General features: G+C 36.6%; 1 protein-coding gene and 1 long non-coding RNA gene across 3 annotated transcripts in view; one reads left to right on the forward strand and one right to left on the reverse strand.

The window, feature by feature from the left end:
• IRX2 (iroquois homeobox 2) overlaps nucleotides 1–3285 on the forward strand; it is a 59644-nt gene extending 56359 nt beyond the window's left edge. For both annotated transcript variants that reach the window (XM_026672509.2, XM_087961118.1), the window contains exon 5: nucleotides 2908–3285. The gene's annotated coding sequence lies outside the window, so the exon portion shown is untranslated. The remainder of the gene's footprint in view (nucleotides 1–2907) is intronic.
• An 11240-nt stretch (nucleotides 3286–14525) lies between these two features.
• On the reverse strand, nucleotides 14526–18107 carry LOC148131386 (uncharacterized). Its single transcript, XR_015748768.1, has 2 exons — nucleotides 17756–18107; nucleotides 14526–15319 (listed from the first exon to the last, which is right to left on the reverse strand). It is a non-coding gene; the product is annotated as an uncharacterized LOC148131386 (long non-coding RNA).
• Between the last annotated feature and the right edge of the window lie 2291 nt (nucleotides 18108–20398).

Raw genomic sequence — 20398 nt, forward strand, 5'->3', positions numbered from 1 at the left:
TTAAATTAAATTTAGGTTAAATTAAGGTATTAAAAATACTTCAAGATATTAAATCCAGTGAATAGAAAGGGAAGGAAGTGGAGACTTTTAGAGAAGGGCCATGTATATTACAGCATTCTTAAAACAGTGAAACAATCTGTCACTTCAAAGTACAAGACACAGAATAATTGGTTAAAATTATAGGAAAGCTTTTAAAAAGGCTTTCTAACATTCAATAAGTTACACAGAGCATGTCACGAGGTCCTCTTCACTGGATGCTTTTAAATGCATGATAGACAACCATCTGTTAGCAATGTTTTAATTTGGATTTCTGTATTGAAAAAGTTTGATAGCTTAAATAACCCCTTCTAGTTATGTGGTTTTATACATTAAGCTCTAATAAAGGTCTTGTTTGCACTTGTAATTTATACAACCATGTATTCAGCCATGCTTTGATAAGAACAATATTCCCCTTGGCCCCATGATGTTGTAAATTAATTATATGTGGCTGGAATGTCCTCAGGCGGATCACAATAAGCACCAGTTAAAGCCAGGGTTTAATCCCAAAGTTTAAGCTTGGCTTCCAACCTTTGTTGCTGTTGTTGTTGTTGTTGTTGTTGCTGCTGCTGCTGTTGTTGTTACTACAGAAAGTCTTGCTCAAATCATTTGGCCACGCATGTAGTCTATTTAGATTGCCTCCTGGAATAATAAAAGACCTTCCTGGATATCCAAAATTACTTTCATTATCCATATCAGCAACAATTCATTTGCCACGGAAACGCAAAGATAGCACAAACTTAGATTTATTACTAATAATTAAAACCTGGCCATTGCTCAAATGATTTGTAGTCATTAAGAAGCATGCTTAACAGTTAAAAGCAGATTAATTTATTTTCTCCTGATATAAGCTAGTGCTGTAAGAACCATTGTATGAAGTCAAATGAATGTGTGGGAGAGTATGCGGAAAGACTTGAATCAACCTGTAGAGATCAGGTAGAAGATTTCCATTAAAGTTCTTATCTGTGGAAAAATCATACTTTGAAAGGGTGTTGGTTTCTGAATTCACCATTCCAAGCTTCAGTTGCTGTGTGGTCTCTAAACATATTGCTGTCAAGAAATGGAGAGTCTTGAAAATAATTAAGATGTAAACATCAGCAATGAATTGTGATTAGGAGAGCAGAGTGTGCAGCAGTTCTGTATCATTGATCTATACTGGGGTGTCAAACTCGCGGAGTCACAGCGGCGTGACGTATTGGGATTTTCCCCCCCTTCGCTGAACTGGGTGTGGCCAGTGTGTGACGCATCCGGCCTGTAGGCCGGGAGTTTGACAGTCCTGATCTATACAGTACATGTTAAACATGCACAAGATTTTGACATTGAATGCCAGAATTCAAAATTCATGTTTTAATTCTCAGCATCTAGTTTTTTTCACATCAATGTTAAAATTTTAAAAGTATATACACTTGTATACACAAATATTTACATTGCTCCCTTTTAGAAATTCATTAAATTGTGTTCCAGAGCATATGAGGTCATTGTAGACATGCCGGGAGTTGCATTGCAGAGTAAGATCAGCAGCATATAAATTGAATGAGTAAGTGAATGAGTGAATGAGTGAGTGAGTGAGTGAGTGAGTGAGTGAGTAGTAAGTAAGTAAGTAAGTACCTTGTTTCTCATATAATAAAGCCGGGTCTTATTTTTTTTTTGAGCCCTGAAAAAACGGCTAGGCCGTCTTTTCGGGGGTGACTTAATTCCCCCCCCTTGCATCTTAGGACGGGTGGCGATGGCTTGGATGTTGACCTCGGCATTGGTGGGGCACTTTGTATCAGGGTCAACGCAGGCAGCACCATATCCGGGTGTGCAACAAAAGTACTTCCTAACAGCAAGCCCCCCCGCCATCCCCCCCCCATTTCGCATGTTTTAATATAGGCCTTAATTTGGGGGGAGGGGCTTAATTTCATTTCATGCCTATAAAACATGCTGGGACTTCCTATTGGGGGAGGCCGTATTGTTGGAGAAACAGGGTAAGTAAGTAAATGAACACATAAATAAGGTTCTGCACCCAGTGGTCATTCTTTTCTCCTCTTTCTTTGGTGGCAGTATTTCTTTGGATGGATATTTACCATTTATTTGTAATCCTTTATTATTTTTATGAACAGCTCAAGGCAGTGAACATATCCTTTCTCCTCCTATTTTCCACACAACAACCCTTAGAGGTGAGTGACTGGCCCTAAGTCATCCAGCCAGCTGTCGTGGCTAGGAAGAGACTCAAACTCATGGTCTCCTGCTCTCTAGCCTGTTGCCTTAACCACTAGAGCCAACTGGTTTTACCAGCAGAAGTGTATTGAAATCAAGAGCTGAGGAATTGGATCTCATTTATGATTACTGTCCGAATAGGAGATAGTAACTAGTCCTAGTGCTTATTTAGTAAACTTTATGACTAAGAGATGATTGCTGAACTATATCAGAGAGATAATAGTTACTTGCATTATATGTAAAGCTGCTCTTCAGAGAAAAACAGTGCTCTGACAAGAGGATCATGTACATAATTGTGGCAACAAAGTTCTCTTTTTTCGTTTAAAAACAGGAAGACAATGGAAATAGATAGTTTGCGAGAAAGGGCAGGAAAGAGGATATTACGAGGAAGGAAAATAATCATATTCCATCAATTATGCATTAGCCTGATGAGTTCATCGTTCTTTCTATATCTGAACAAAGTTTTTAGAGTGCTATCAGAAGCCCCACCTGAGGATTACTTAGAAAAATGGATGGCCCATGTTAATTCATATGCACCATTCACATTGTTAAGCAAGCTATTCTATATCTTTAAAAATGTTTTGCAATATGTGATGATATTTTATGTAAGACTACTTTAATACACATTTATGTTTCATTGACTTTTTGCTGTTTCTTTTACATATGTAACAGTAGACAAAGACCAGAAGACAGCCATGGTGATAGATCTCTTGGTGCCAAGTGACAGCAACATTAAGAAAAAGGAGTATGAGAAACTGGAGAAGTATCACAGCCTGAAGGAGGAAGTAGAGAAGCTGTGGAAAATAAAGGCCAGAATGGTTCCAGTAGTGGTAGGAACACTCAGGACTCTGACTCCTAAGCTGAAATAGTGATTCCAACAGATCCTAGGAACAACATCAGAGCTCTCTGTCCAGAAGAGGATCTGAGATTGAGGAAGGTTGAAGACCAACCATAAAGTTGAGAAGGGAATGTTTTTATATATGCAATTTCTGTTATGGCCATTGTAAATGTCAAAGGGGAAAATAAATGTGCCAGTTTTAATGCCAGTCACCACATTTCTTAACTGATCTCTTTGTTGTCTGAACCTTCCTTTATTTTATTTATTTTTATTTATTTATTTTACTTGGTTTGTCAATTGCTTACAAGATAATAGGTATAAGTAAAAACATAGTTATGAATACATGGATACATATAAGAAAAATAAAAGAAACAATAGGACAGGGACGGTAGGCACGTTGGTGCGCTTATGCATGCCCCCTACAGACCTCTTAGGAAAGGGGTGAGGTCAATAGTCTAAGTTTTTGGGGTTTGGGGAAGAAACCACAGTCAGGTAGAGTATTCCAGACATTGACCACTCTGTTGCTGAAGTCATATTTCCTGCAATCAAGTTTGGTGCGATTAACCTTGAGTTTGTATCTATTGTTTGCTTTTGTATTGTTATGGTTGAAGCTGATCCATTGCTGTTTACAAATACTGAGCCAAAGAATGTGTTAAAGAGGTTGGCTTTAATAGTGTCGTCGTTGCAGTCTTTACCATTAGGTCCTTTCAGGGGTGGGATGGACCTTGAGTCTTTTAGTTTGTTGTTTACAAAATTGTAGACAGCGCGGGTGGAATTGGTGCGTAGAAGGTTTTCCTCTTGTTTAATGTGATAATTGGTGCATTCAGTCTTTATCTGGTGGCATAAATTTTTGTATCGGCTTTTGAAATTGGCAACGTGACCAGATTAGTTTTTCTGCCAGAGTGATCTCTTTTTGGATTGAAGTTTCCTTATTGTTGTGGGTAATCTGTTTTTTTTGTTTTTGTTTTTGTTTTGGGAGTTGTTGGTACATATAGTTTGATGACTCTTTTGACTTCAAGTAAAAATATGTTGCAATGGTCTTCAACAGTACTGCATCCAGTGAATAGAGATTGCCAATCAAGTGATGAGAGATCGTTGTCTATAAGATAATAGTTGCCTTTTTAAAAGTTATAATTGGGGATCACATCATTGTGTTGATTTTTGTGTGGACATATGTTGAGACAAAAGTCAATCATATTGTGGTCACTGTTGGAAAAGGGTTCTTTAATTTGTATTCCATAAATTGAATTCAAACTATTGCAGAAGATGAAAAGAAAACTATTGCAGTTGTTAAGTCTAGTATTGTTGGTTACTAGTTGTTCCAGTCCCAGGTTTGTTACAACATTGTAGAAGGTTGCATGTATGGGTTCAGTTTTACATTTGTTTAGGGTCCAGTTAATGTGAGGTAGATTGAAGTCACCAAGAAAGATAAAAGTGTGTGGGCAGGATGTTGCTTATGTTAGTAATGAATTTAGCTTGTTTATATGTTTGATGTCATAATCAGGGGCTCTGTAACATAGTAATAATCGAAATGTGATATTTAAGGACAGTTCACAGACTATGGTCTCAGGAATAGCAAGCTCTTGGGTAACTTGGATGTTTTTTAGATGTAAGGACTTTTTATAGAAGATGGCAACACCACCTCCTCTACGGATTTCACGATCTGATCGATAAATATGATAGTCTCTTACTGTGGTAATGGAGTCAGGGAGAGATGCATTGAGCCATGTTTCACAGACAAATATGATGTCGAATTTAGCCATATTTAGTAAGAGGAGAAATTCAGATATTTTATTTACAAGGCTTCTTGCATTGAGTAGCTTGCATTTAAGGCCAGCAGTAGTTGGAATTGAGGTAGTTAGGGGCATGCATGCCTAGTTTTGAGTGATGGTGGGTTGAATGAGGTAGGGTTGGATATGGAGTTGTGGGTTGTGTGACTTACTTTTGATACAATCAGCGCAGTAGTCAATGTAGAGATCCTTCTCTCCATTGTCTAGATGTCTTTTGAGTTCCTTGCGGAGTTCACGGGAGCGGATTCTTTGCAGTATGGATAAGTCTGGTCTTGAGCGAAGTTTTTTGTGGTTGGGATTGGTTTTTGCAATGGCATTTATTGTATGAATGAATATGTGTTTGCTGGACTCATTTTTGCAAACAACTCTACAAAACCTTATGGGTTACTTTGAATGAGCTGAGGAATTCCTTTACTTTGGGATCTGTTAACAAGCAAAAGCAGAAGTTTCTTCACAATTTTGGTTTCTGGACAGAATATAGCATTTCATATAAAAAGAGTTTAATTTGCTATTCATATCTGAATTTTTAACGAGAAAAAAACACCCATGTTCATATTCATGGCCAATTATGCATAGATTGGAAGTGAAATGGAACTGGAAAACAAAAATCAAATATGATCAGGTGATTTGTTTGAATAAAGCAAGAATCAAGGTAATAAAAATTTCTAAATTCCATCTGGAAATATTCCTGCTTACCTCACACTATATACACAAACAGACCAGTTCCCATAAAGAGTTAACAATGGCCATACTAGATAAAGTTGATGGGAACTAGACTCCAGTAATATCTTGAAGGACGCATTTGCCATTCCTATCATTAAGGACGAACAGGGCTAAATCAATCAGCAGTCTTGGTATTGGGCAACTTCTTACCTGACAGAGGAAATTTTATAGATTGTAGTTCCAATCTAGAACTACCTATATCTGGACCAGGCAGTGAATTTTCAATTGTATCCCTCTGGACTTTAATTTCTGCAATATTATTTAAATATTAGAATAAAGATTTGTCATGGTATAAAAACAGAACGGCTGAAAGTTGAGGTTCTCAAAATGAATATCACAACCCAGTTAACATTTTACATCCTGCAGAAATACACACGGCTCCTGGTGTTCTATGATTGAAGGGAATCTAAATGTTTGTGGATGTATTCACACCTCTTTTAACACCAAATTCCACTTTGCTCTCTTTTTACAGTGGCTGAAGCTTAATCCTGATCTGCTTGTACATGTTTGTGATCACATCTTTAACTTTATGAAATACACTGTCTCCATCCTACCCCAGTCATTTATTTAAAACCAAGCCTTTTACAGCTTCCAATTTCTTTACTCTGGAGGAAGATCTCTAATGCCAACTTTCAATTTGTAGTTATATAGCTTAAGTAGCATTTGTCCACAATGAAAACATGCATCTGTAGGTCTTTGGAAAGTTACTTTGAATAATGTACTTTGTAAGGAAACCTAAAAATGTGTGCAGGCTAAATGAATCTAAATAAATAAATAAGTGGATTTCTTACTTACGGTTTCTATAGTCACAAAAAAGTGGATGAGGATACATAAATTTAATATATAAAAATTTGCTAGTTGAAGGTGTGTTACCCGAAGGAAAAACAATTCAGAAACAAATGTAGGCAAATTAAATAGATCTTAATTGTTAGGCCACAAAAGTATGCAATAATATATGTATTTAATGCATATATGCATATAATTTATATATTAATATTTATATAATTACAATACCATATATGAATTAAACACAACACCCTGTTTTGAATTCTCACTTTTTTTCTCCTTAAATAAATTGCAGGTCATCCTTGACTTACAACAGTTCATTTAGTAACCATTCAAAGTTACAACAGCACTAAAAAAAAGCAACTTATGACTGTTTTTCACACTTACCACCATTGCTGCATCCCCACGGCCACATGGTCAAAATTCGGACACTTAGCAACTGGCTCATATTTATGATGGTTGCAGTGTCTTGGGGTCATGTGATCCCTTTTTGTGACCTTCTGACAAGCAAAGGCAATGACGAAGCCTGGTTCACTTAACAACCATGTGCACTTACAAGTGCTATGATTTACGTAACAACTACAGCAGGAAAGGTCGTAAAATAGGGGAAAATTCACATAACAAATATCTTGCTTCGCAACATAAAGTTTTGGCCCGATTTTGGTTGTAAATCAAGGACTATCTGAATTAGGAATTAAGTTATTCATTCCTAATTCAGATAGTAGTGTTTTTTTTCTATTCACATACTCTTTATCACTTTATATTTTATTTGTGACATTTCATTTCTCAGAAATATATTGTTTGGCTATGACTTTTGAATTGTTCTACTGAACTAACATGGCTAAGTGCACCTTGCAGGATCATCTAAGTCATATTTTCTTTTCCTTTTCATCTCTTAAATTCCACCAGAAGAATAAGCTGACAAATACAACAGAATGAGATTACAGGTACAAGAAACAGTCTTTCTGAATACTTTCACATATTAAACAACAAAATAAAGACTCTATTTGCATAAATGTAGCCCAGCAGGTAGTCTGGCATTGTTTGAGCTTTCTTAGCTGTCTATATCCAGGGAGTGTTAGTTTATTTGGAGGCCATGAAATTTTGAAGTTGTACAATCTGCCTCATTCTATGGAAAGTGAAAATCCAGCCTCATTTTTCCCTCTGAATTTATCTTCTTATTGTGAAGAAGGATTTGGAATTAGGGTACAATCAACACATAGAGAAGAAAGTATGGTTTGGGGTTATATGGATACCTGACTACAAAATCAGACAGGTTTTTGTGATGATAATTATGTACATCTTGGATGGAAACATATAAGTTACATCCGTAAAACTTTTATTTTGTGTTTTTTGTGAGACAGTGTTGAAACATGATGAATCTCTGCTTTGTTTAACTATTTTGGACTGTGTTAATATTTTAACAAAAGCAAGAGTATTTGTTTACTTATGCTCGCAAATCTGATTATTATTTCAAAAGGACCGCCTAGAGAAACAATCACATTATCTAGCATTCATAGTTCATTTATACTCTGTGAATAGATTTGTGTCTCATTTTAGAATACACAGTGGAGAGTTAGTTGTGCTGAGACTACCTAGTGGAGAGTTAGTTATGCTGAGAACTCACTGTGAAATTATTCATTGTGTAGGATTATCTATCATTATTTAATATTACTTACCAGGAACTACTGCCCTCACACTAAAATATCTTCTTATCTTTCATAACATTACAACTTTGCTCATTTTGATGCTGCAATATTGTGACATAAACTTTGAACAGACATTCTAAAGGTGTGTGTGAGGGTTTTTTATTCAGATATTTATCCAATTGTATTTATATTCAGGTCTTCCTCTCTTTTTATATTCATGTTGATAAACTTAAAAAATCCATTGTGAGTGGGTGGCCTTCCAATGTTAAAAAATATGTAAGCATAGCATAGAATTAGAATTAGAATTCTTTATTGGCCAAGTGTGATTGGACACACAAGGAATTTGTCTTGGTGCAAATGCTCTCAGTATACATAAAAGAAAAGATACATTCAGCAGCAGAATGCTTCAGGAGGCCATGAAGGATGAAAACAAGGAACAGGGGGGCCACATGCAGCCCATTTTAGCTGCCAGAGTCAGCTAAATCAGTCCTTTGATATTTCCCGGCCAGTCCTGCGAGCCAGATTTCAGTACTCCATGGGCTGGATCCAGCCAGTGGGCCTTGTGTTTGACACCCTGTTCTACAACATTTGATGGTACACATATTATTATTAAATGGGAAGGAGTGACTATTTTTTGAACATTTATGTTATGTTATTGGAATATCTCCAGTGATCAGGTATCTCTGCATGTTCATCTAAATACTTACAGGTCACTTTGCATGTTCTGAACATGTGAAGTAGGAACGAAGCTGACAGTAACTCATAGTTTTGACCTTGCAGCTTCTCCATGTTTTATTCCTACTATATAAGGCTCTAACTATAATAAGACTCTAATTATATCCAATGTGTTATACTGATAGTCTGGGATGATCAGGAAAAAGGATTGAAACAGTTAGAAAAGGACATTTACACAATGTGATTATATTATTACCAAACCTAATCTTTTGACTTCTAGCTTTTACATACTGCTCATGGAATCCAGGAACTGACTCTTAGTCAAAACATAGGATATAATATAATAAACAAATATGATGCAATGACAGTTTCTATTCTTCTAAATAGGTTTTCAAAAGATTTGGCTAAATGTCTGAAGGATACCATACTATCCCTATCAGCTAGAACTGTCATCACCATCTTATTTAATTTTGTTGCACATCACTTTAAGATTTTAGTGGGATGTGATGTATAAATGCTTTTAAATAAATAAACAAGGAAGGGGAAGCCAAATGTTGGACAAGAGTATCTTCCATGTGAAAGATTTCCCATGATTTTACTTCTGTATCTGTTTTCTACAATATTTAATTTAAAGCACATATGTTTATTGTATAAATGAATAAATCATTTAAATTGTGTTTCAAAAGCACCTGTCTGGACATCAGTGGAAGTCTCCACATATTGCTCCTAGAAAAGCAAAAGCAAAACACCCCCCACACACATACACAATAGCATACTCCCAATTTTTTACATATAGTTGCATTATTGTTAAGATACAAAGTTTACATTACTTGGATAATATGTGACTGTCAAAGGAAGGTCAAAAACCTTTATATAATTTTTTTTGTTTATTAAATTTTAGTTTTCAAAATTTAAAAACATAAAACTTTATACATCATTATATCAACATCAAGATATATTTTACATTTCCTCATCATCTTTCTATATACTTATTTCCTTGTGATCATTCATAACATCCCCTTGCCTTCAAGTTACAATAGGCCACTTTATACTTCCACTGTCTTTCTCAGTTTTTAGAAGAGAGCAATCCAGTCATTGCAATTATTAACAAAACAACTGCCTGATTCCACCATGGAGTATAAACTGACCTATTGTAATCCTAGGTCTACTGGTGTCACACATAGGTCCTACTAATTACTAATTTCAGTGACAGCCAACTTAGTAATTTTCTACCATCCTTTTAGAAAATATTCAGGTTTTCTAAATCCCTGAATATGAATATCTAAATAGGGGAAGGGAAAACTCTCCAGCCCAAATTTTACAAAGAAGGGTCATTTATAACATAGAGAATAGAATCATAAGTCTAGAAGGGACCTTGGAGGTCTTCAGGTCCAACTCTCAGCTCAGGGCAGGAGCCAGTCAAATTGTTGCCTAGTCTATTTTTGTTGGGGCACCCACAATCCTGAAGGCCAGCTATTCCATTGACTAATTGTTCTCACTATCAGAAAATTTATCCTTACTTCCAAGTTGGATCTCTCTTTAACAAACTTCCACCCATTCCTTCTTGTCTTGCCCTCTGGTGCCTTGGAGAATAAGTCAATCCCCTATTCACTGTGACTCCCCCTTAAGTACTGGAATATAGTTATGTCCCCCCTAATCCTTTTCTTTTATAGGCTAAACATATCTAGCACCCTGTCCTTAGGCATAGAGCTGTATGTGTGGTGGCTACCCTGCAATTGGAGCTTAAATAAAGGGGGATTGTCTGGCTTTTACTCCTAGCCATTGGTTTAATCAGAAAAGCACTTATAAGTAATCAGAAAAGCACTTATAAGTGAATGCCCTTTGCCTTGTAGGTGATAGGAGAAAGAGAGAGAAATAACGGATGGTTTCAACTTTGGGCTCTGGTTCAGGTATTTGTAGACAAAATAATCTAGGTAAATTTAGCTCTTGAGAGGAAAGATGGCTCCCTTCCTGATCTAGGAATTGCTCTACCCAACAAATCCTTGGGGATTTCTAGCAATTTTGTTTTAGCGATGGCAGAAGACTCTTTATTCAGACATTGAATAAAATTGGTTGTGGGCAAAGGAAAAATGAGAAATCTTGCAAGAAATCTAGTACAACTGCCTTATGCAAATATGTTCCTTAAAAAAAAAAATACTATACATTTGTGTATCTCCTGATTTCAGATAGGTCAATTGATTTGTTCAATGAAACTTCACCCAAATTTCTGCAGTTCAAACTGAATGCATTGCCTTTCAAAATCGATTCTTGATTCCCCACCCATCCCAACAAATATTTTGAACAATCTTCTAGAAATACTATGTCATACAAGGCCTGATAAAACCATTTAGTGCCTTCCTGACAAAATGAAGCACATTTCTAATTTGGGTAATTTACATGATCATTATCATTTATAATAATTACTCACTGCTGTAAATTAGTCAGGCACTTTGAAAATAACACCTGGGAGAGTGTCTCTCCATCAAACTAGTTTAACCTTTTATTTTATTTTTTTTAAATTGTCAGAGTGGAATTTATGATGTTGAAAGACTTGGAGCACCTGGTCTGAGATTTTATCAAATGCCTAAATGACAGCCTGGAGGCATTTGGTGTGGGGAACAGTTACAACAAGAAGTGTCATTCATAAAAAGACGCAGCTTTTTGTTGCTGTTGTCTCAGAAGAAAGCTTCACCTGAAAAGGTACCTCATCTTGAATGGCAAGTCATTCTTACAAAATCTGTAAAGTGTTAACCCTGTTGTTAAATGCTTATGATTTCTCTCCCCCGATCTGTTGGCTTTTGTAGCATTTCAGTTGCCTCTCATTATAGCAGTTGAATCCTATGGGATCCGTATAAGTCACTGCAGCAAAAATTGCAACATGTGCTCTTGCAATTGCCATCAGATCTGACTCTAACCTGGTTTTTCTGAATTGCTAGATAGCAAAACCCAAGTGCCTCCCTTCTTGTTGGTTTGGGACAGTGCTAATCTCTGCTTCTAAAAGCCCAACATGAACATGGCAGAAATGGTTTCCATACATCTAAATATCAATTGTTGGCTGTAACATCAGCAGACTGTTTGAATATATAGCCATAAACCTCAAATTACAGACAGGCTGGTTAGCGTACAGGGTGAAATTTTCTGTATACTTATACAATAATTTGCATTTTGAATTCAAAATTTGGCCTCAGTGGCTGAGTGTTTTTGTCTTGCTGCCCTATCGTAATGGTTTTACATGGAGACCGTCAAATCTAGCTCCTAAACTTTCAACTAAAAGAAATGCTACATGTCATTCTGTCTGCATATCCACAATTAAGCTGCTCCTATCCTGTGCTAATGCCCAGCTGCACTTTAATCCAGTTTCAAAAATATTTATGCAGATTGGGTCCCTTTGACAGCAAGTTGCTCAGTGTTCAGTTTAGACAGATGGACAATTATCCCTCACAATTGCTCACAATTTTTCATGCTGTGAATTGCTTTTATTTGTGTGGGCAGGATTTTTTGGACATACAAATATGTGTGTCTATGAATTTAAGTTTACATATAGACTGGAAAAGCATCAATGTGGATGTAGCAAGCATAGCAACCAACTTTAAAATAAAAATTCCGAGCTTGAATTTTTTTCAACTTTTCCTCAATATGGTCTGTTGCAATTTGTTATACATCTTTTACAGTAGTGTATAACACTTACCTGATATCCAGAACTTCACTGAGCTCAGTTCTAGAAATAAACTCACAGAAAGAATGGACTTTTTTTTTTCATAGCATATTGTCATCTGTGTAATGTGGTACAATCTTGTCAACAACAGATTAACTCTCATAAAGAGTCAGGGATAAATTCATGATTATGCAGTAATATGTATCAATTTTAGATACTACATAAAAAGAAGTTAATGAATTCTATGGAAGATGAGCAGAAGTAATGGATCAAACACTAATGAAGGATGTTCTAATCATTATTGATGATTTAAATGCAAAGATTGAAAAAAGAAACTGTAGGAAACTATAAACTAGGAAACTGCAATAATGTAGGACAATGGTTGATATGCAGAAAATGACCTATTTGCTGCTAACATGTTATTTCAACATCCCAAACAAAATCTCCAAATGGACAACACTGTTATCAAGCATTTACCAACAGATTGAAAAGTTTTTTTGCTGACTAACACTGCTATTCATCAACTACTCACCACAGAAATATGCAACTGACTGACAAATACTAAAAAGGATCAATCCCCACGAGACATATCCTCAAACTCACTTCCAAAGAATATATGACTGAGGTTAGAAAGGGATTCCAAAACCTGGATCTTGTGATAGAAAGCCTGAAAAACTGTGGGAGGAAATTAAAACGATTGTAAAATAAAAAGCTGGAAAGTATATTACAAGAACTAGGGAAAAATGAAGGCAATACTGGCTCTCAAAGAAAGGTATAGACATTACTAAAGAAGTGAAACCCAGATCTGATTTGAGAAAACTAGAGAACTAAATGAAGGCAATAAGAGATAAAGACATTTGAATTTGGAATGTTCAAGTAGAAGAACATAGCAAAACTGGAAGAACAAGGAATCTATTTAGAACATTAGAAAAAGTAGAAAATCATGGAAGCACTCCAAGCTCATGTCAATGTCATAAGGAACAATCAGGGAATGAATTTACTGACGAAACATAACATTAAAAGAAGGTGGATAGAATACAAAGAGAGCCTTTACAAGAAGACCGAGTCAGATAAGATCACATTTGAGAGAGAAGAATTTGATGATAAACCAACAGTGCTTGAAAAGGAAGTCAAATGGGTATAAATCAATTGTCAAACAAGAAAGCCCCGAGGTGGATGAAATCTTCACGCACCTCAAAAAGAAAGCTGGCATGGAAGATTATGACAGCTCTGTGCCAAAAAAGCAACATGGCCCAAAGATGGAAAAGGACTACCATATATCTGCATCCAAATTTCTAAAAAAGGGAGACAGAACAGAACATTTAAATTATAGGACAATGTCTTTAATGCACGTGCTAACAAGATATTATTGAAAATCTTAGATAGGGAAGTATAGTCGAATAGCAGATTTTAGGAGGAACTGGTGGGGGAGAGGGAGATCATATACATAGCTAATACTAAATGGCTGGTGGAAACAACAGGAGAATACTTAAAAGAACTCTATTTCTGTTTTATATTCTAAAGTTTTGATTGTGCCAATCATTAAATAAATTGGAAGATTCTCAAACCAATGAGTGTATTTAAGCACTTGATTTTTCTGATAGGAAATCTCTACAATAATTAGAATGCCCCCAAAGTGGGGTCACATAGAATTGTTTAACACTGTAAAAATCAGGCCAGGTTGCCTGCTCAGTCTATATAGTAAATAAAGCATATGTGTTAGGTGCCCGGAAGAATTGAAGGCTGGAATCAGTTAAAGGAAGGTCCACTGAAGGAATGTCAATAAACTCGGGTATGCAAATGAGCCCACCTTGGTTGCAGAAACTGAAGAAGGCCTCAGAACAATCATTCTGCCAGTAAAATAGGAGAAGAAAAAGGCTAGGTTTTCTTCATACTTTAAGATAACAAATATATATGTATAGTAGAAAACTAGAATTTTAAGATAAACTATGAGAAAGTAGAAGTGGTTAACAAGTGTTATTTTCTATACTCCAGGACTAATCAATATAGTGGGTATGCAAAATAGATTCAAAAAAGAATAATGATGAGCATAAAAGCATTGGAAATCCCACATAAACTCATTGAGGATTATGACATTTCAATGAAAATTCAAGTTAAAGCCACCCACTCTGTACAAAAGTGAAAGAAAATTGGACGATGGTATTTGAGGAGGCTGATTTTCATTCCTTTTTATTTAATTTTCTTTTATGTATCACATTTATGTCCCGCTGCTCTCATAGTGTAAGGAAATCAAGTCTGGATGCTCATTGGCTGTGAGGGAAACAAAAAACTATTGCATTTTGGAATGCTTCAGGCTGACCGATGCATCTATATGGAAAAGAATATAATGTTGAGCGAAGTGGATGGAGAAAAGACTGAGAGCACATAAAGGGCTAGACAGAGGATTAGAACCTACAAATTGTTCTGGCTCAAACCCTTTTCCAATAAAACAAACACGAACCAAAGGGAACAGAAACCTTTTAATGAGTCTTACGAATCCCCAGTTAAAAGGCTGCTGCAAACTAATTGACTTTGATAAGCACAAACCTTGCCAAAACTGTGTGAAACTGCCAAGAATCACAGATAAGAAATATTTCACAACACAAGAGTCTTCAAATACCAACTTAAGATACTGTAATGTCCACGAGGCTGAGTTTCAAAAATGTCTTTGCTTCCTGCAAAGAACATTCACTTCACAGCTGGCTTTTATCTTCTTGAAGGAGAGGCCATTACCTTGCAGCCTTACTCCCAAGTTGCCCGTGCTGTTGCAATTGCTCTTTCCTGCAAGCAATCCTGCGCACATGCGCACTTGGCACAGTCTCCTTGGGAACCTCCTCATCACTTCTGCCAGCCCCCACAATCTCTGAAGGCAGCAGTCCACTCCCTAATGGTCCTGGCCTCTCATCTAAGTACTTGCTCTCCTCAGCCGTCCATACCTACTGCTGGGTAACCACCACACAGATAACACCTGTAAGAAATGTAAAATGTGACAAGAGACAGGATAGCTTGAAGAGTTTTAATCTATCCAGCACCCAAGACTTAGCTACAACCTGATGGAACACAACAGATTTAAGGAAGATCAGACAACAGTATTCTAACAGGGATAATGATAAAGGCTAAGTTTGTATTCATACAGTGGAGGATAGCCTTTCCCAGTGAATCTTTGCAGCTGTCACTGTGAAGATGCACGGGGGTTGCAAGGGAGTAGAGTCAATGATAAAAGTACATAATAGCAACATTTATGTCATGTCACCCTGCACATGTCAATGTTTTGACATCAGTGTGGTTCACTGCAGACCCTTCTGTGAAAGTTTAAAAACCAAATTTATATCTAATACTATAGCACTATTTCCACCCCAGTGGATGGGAAAGGCTGTAGATTTAACACATCATTATTATTATTATTATTATTATTATTGGAATAAATCCAAATAAGGTAGTTTCTGAATAGCCACATATGGATATGAATAGCCACATCTGCAATGTTAGCCTTTTGTTTAATATTTTTCATTGAAACTACGGCTTAAAGACTGCCACTGAAATCAATATGGGCTTAAAAAGTAATTAATTTTCATTCAAGTGTTACTAGTGTAGTAATGTATAAGGAATGGTCAAAGTATCTGACAAACCAGTCCAGTCAATCTCACATATATTTTTTCTGCATCAGGCTGATAGTAGAAGTGCTGGATTATCTTTTCCAAAGCCTCTTCTTGGTTTTTCTGTAGAAGAAGATTTCTAAAACATCCAGACAAATATGACCAGCCTGGTATCCAAGGGGACTGTTGCTGGGCTGTCTGCACTTCCCCTTCAGCTAAGTTCTTGAATGAAACAATTTAATTTGCAAGGCAGAAAAATATTATTTAAAGAATCCCTCAGACAGAGGCACAGGAAGAGAGAGAAAGAGACAGAGATAATACCTCTGTGCATGAGTGACTAATCTGGATAGCCTAAGAAAGATGAGTCTCTGCTGTCAATAAATCAACTCATTTTGTTTTCTTTCCACCTGTCGTCCATATGATTTGCCCATATGAACAATTCTACTTCATGAAACCCCATAGGGATGATATCCGTATCACAGAAAGAACTGTGGCCATAGATCACTTTGGTGCCTTGGCTAATTTTAAAATAAGCGTGGCAGGTGCTCTTTTCTTTGAGATTACTTAGAGCCAATGCCTGGAAAATAAGGGATGATATTCTTCCCTGGCCAGCATTATTCATTTTCCTCTCTGCTCTTCAGAGAGCTTACTGTGGGCTAAATAGCAACTGAATTGCAATTCAATATTCTGGCATAAAACTAGCAATAGTTATCAGCAACTTTCTTTGAGACGTCTCTCAATGGTCAAGACCAGGAAACAAAATGCCTGTGCTCAGTCCAGACAGTGTGTTTGTTGTATATTATGCAAGTTTAATCAGGTACTAGGTTCTCCTAACCCAAAAACTTGGAGGAAAAGTTTCAGCCTGTACATAGGTACACTACAAGCTTGTATTTTCAAGAGTAACATGATTTAAGAGGTAGAGAGTAAGGGATGAAAAAGTATGATAATGCTTTTCATGACACACATTACATGATAAAGTTCTGCATTGAACTGACCAGTAGGAACAATGCCAATGTTTGATTCTGAAGAAAAATGCAAATTAGGACAAGTTGTTAAGAAAAAAAATGATCAAAACCAAATTATAATTAATTCATGGTCTACCTAAATTTAAATGTTATCTATTAGCACACACACAGAGAGAGAGATTGTACCTATTTACCAATGAGTTCTCAAAGACGGAGCTGATCAAAGAAAAAGAAATGGCAAACCCTTGTTTTTGCATCACAGGCTCTGCTGAACATATAGTAGATGCGTGGATCTGTTTTGTTGTCTCCAAAATTTCCTTAAATCTCAAGTTCTTTTATCATATTTATAAAGACATTTGTGAAGTTTGGAATAATTTTATCAAACAAACAGAAAAGAACCAAAATTTCCTCAAATAGATGAGAAAACGTCTGAGCTACAGCTAAGTCTTTCATCTCCTTGAAAGTGATGATGAAAAAAAAACCAAGACAGATCTATAGGGTGAAAGGAGAATATTTCATACATAAGTCACTAAACAAAATGCATGCAAGTGAATGAATAAGATGGAAATCTGGGGATCAAAACAAATATTGCAGCAATAGACCAGAGCAAGATGAGGAAGAGGCAATGAAAGAAGAGATGATCAAAGAGCAAAATAGAAGAACTGGGATACATTTTCAACAACGTACACAAAGCTACTTTGAGATACAATATAGGGGACAGATGCAATCAAAGCAGCAGCCAAAAAATGAGTTTCAATAGTATGAGGATTCACAATAGCTTGACAGAGAAAGAAAATATTTTTTCCTGAGGTCTATACAACTCATTTGCCTGCTAAATCTTACCTATGTTACTGAGGAGGAACAATATGGTCCTTTCATTGTTAAATTCTTTTTCACTTCAGATTAGAATTGAGTTCTTAATAAAAAGAGTCACTTTACCTCTTGTGTTTTAACCTTTATATAAATGAACAACACATGGGTTCAGAAGTGAAGTTTAATTCCTATGCAGCAAATATGATATCCTAGAAATCTGTTGTTTAATGTTATTGTTTTGTTTTTTTTAAAAAAAACCAATTATTGTGATATTTTTGAAAAAAATGTGAATATTACTGAACTTTCCAACTTTAGAGGACCAGCAGAGGGCTAAGGGTCTAGCTGCATATTATGAGCAGCCTTTAGAGACTGGCACTTTGCTGGTATTATCTGAGCAGTGGCAGGCTTTTTAAAAAAGGAGGGGAAGGGAAAAAACAGAGAAGACAGGCTTAAAAGGGGTGGAGACTAAAGGATGCTCTGAGGCCACCGTTAGAAATGAAACTTGTCAGTGCAGAAGGCCAATTGGAGTGCTTTGCACAAACATATTATACTTAAGAACAACTAGCTGCTACCAAGAAGACAAACAGAAAATCAGACATTTCCTGACAGTGGCTAAAGTAGATGCCTTTGATGTGAGCCATATATTTACATACATGGAGAAAGAAAAAAAAAGATCTCTGTGGTTAAGCAGGTATCGAGATGGCTGTGGTGGTGCAGTGATTAGAATGTAGTACTACAGGCTACTTCTGCTGAGTGCCAGCAGTTTTACAGTTTCAATTCCCACTGGCTCAAGGTTGACTCAGCCTTCCATCTTTCCAAGGTCAGTAAAATGTGGACCCAGGTTTGTTGGAGACAATAGACTGGCTGTGTAAACTGCTTAGAGTGGGCTGTAAAGCACTGTATATAAGTCTAAGTGCTATTGCTATTACTATTTTATGGTACTGGGTGCCTCTCAATAACTTGTTACAAAAATGAACAACCCGGTGATATGACATCAGAAATGCACCACTAGCATTGAGAACATAAGTGAAGTAGAACTGGACAGAATGGAAAGAAGAGCAGTTGTACAGGTAGTCCTTGATGTACAAATATTTATTTGGTGACTATTTGAAGTTACAATGTCACTAAAAATAACTGTTGTAACTGTTTTTCATACTTACAACTGTTGCAGCATACACATGGTCACATGATCAAAATTTGGATGGTTGCACTGTCCTGGAGTCATGTTTTGCGATCTTCTGACAAGCAAAGTCAATGGCGAAGTCAGGCTCACTTAACAATTATGTTACTAACTTAACTGCAGTGATTCACTTAACAACTGTGGCAAGAAAGGTCATAAAATGAGGCAAAATTCATTTAACCACTGTCTCGCTTAACAGCAGAAATTTTGGGCTCAGTTGTGGTTGTAAGGACTGCTGTACCTGCCATAGTGAAGAATCAACTGAATGAGTTTATTCCTGGATTATAGCTCACGTGGAAAATAAAAGCTCACATTAGAAAATGCCTGGACTCCAAAGAATTAAAGACATTGATTCAAAGAAAGCATTATCACATCCTGGCATGAGTGCAACACTTTGCAGAACTGGCTGGTGCAGAACAATTTTCCAAGCTGGATGGATCAGTCTAATTTTGGCACATAGTACTGAATAAAAAAGAACTCGTGTCTGTATGTTTAACATGTCACTCATGCAGTTTTGTGCATATGGCCTTTGGGTTGTGTTCTGCTTCTGAAGTGTTTCACTGGGCCATGCAACAACTGATAGAAAGCATTCCAGCGACAACGTAGAATGTCATACTTCTATATGGCACCATAAAATCCCCAATGGTTGAGTATAACTGGTACTAGAAAAAGCCAAAAATATTCCATTGAACAAAAGGGAATGCTGTTTCAAAGTTCAAGAAATACAGAACTGGGAAAAACATTAATGAAAGATAATGTTAAACCACACCAAAATAAAAAGCACGACATGCCAGAACTGGCATGCCACAAAGGCTTAGGAGATCTGGGGCATGGTAAATTATGCCTCCAAATTTATTCTCACACCACAAATCTGCAAGCATTAATTTGCAAAGATGCCATCTGGCATCATCCTACCTCACTCATTAGAGTTCACAATTTTAGCCAGCCTATATGAAGGGCACATAGAGATTGAGAAATCCAGAGACAATACCATGCACTGAAGTACAGACAGTTTAATGTAAGTTCTGTCAGACTTGTTAGCCTAGCTTGCCAATAAAATCTTTCAGAGAGGAGAATTTGGGGGGGCCCTAGGGGAAAAAGAAGGCATTTACTCATTCATACTACATGATAAAAATTATGCTGTGATTATTTATGACACTCCCTGCCAGCTTCCTACAGCAACGTCAATGGGGAACCTGGCAGGAAATTGGAAGTCGCTTTTATTCCTACTGCTTTTTTGCCTGCCTGTGGTCATTCTGTTTCTCTGATTAGATAAGGAAATATCTCTGAAAGGAGGGCTCGATAGTTATGGGTTGTTTAGCAGCATATAGGTTTAAACATGTGATGTAAAATTCTAAACATCTATAATGAAATGGCAGAAGCTGACGTTAGGATGGTCAAGATTTTCTTGAGAATCCAGGGATGGTAATAATCCTTGTCTTCCTTTTAGGAATGATGGGATATTTCCTATAGTTCATAGTGTTGTAAGTTCC

The sequence above is a fragment of the Notechis scutatus genome, chromosome 3 (genome assembly GCF_049901735.1).
Source record: "Notechis scutatus isolate UNSWTSFEM ecotype Mainland chromosome 3, rNotScu1.2, whole genome shotgun sequence".
In the NCBI taxonomy this organism is placed as follows: domain Eukaryota; kingdom Metazoa; phylum Chordata; class Lepidosauria; order Squamata; family Elapidae; genus Notechis; species Notechis scutatus.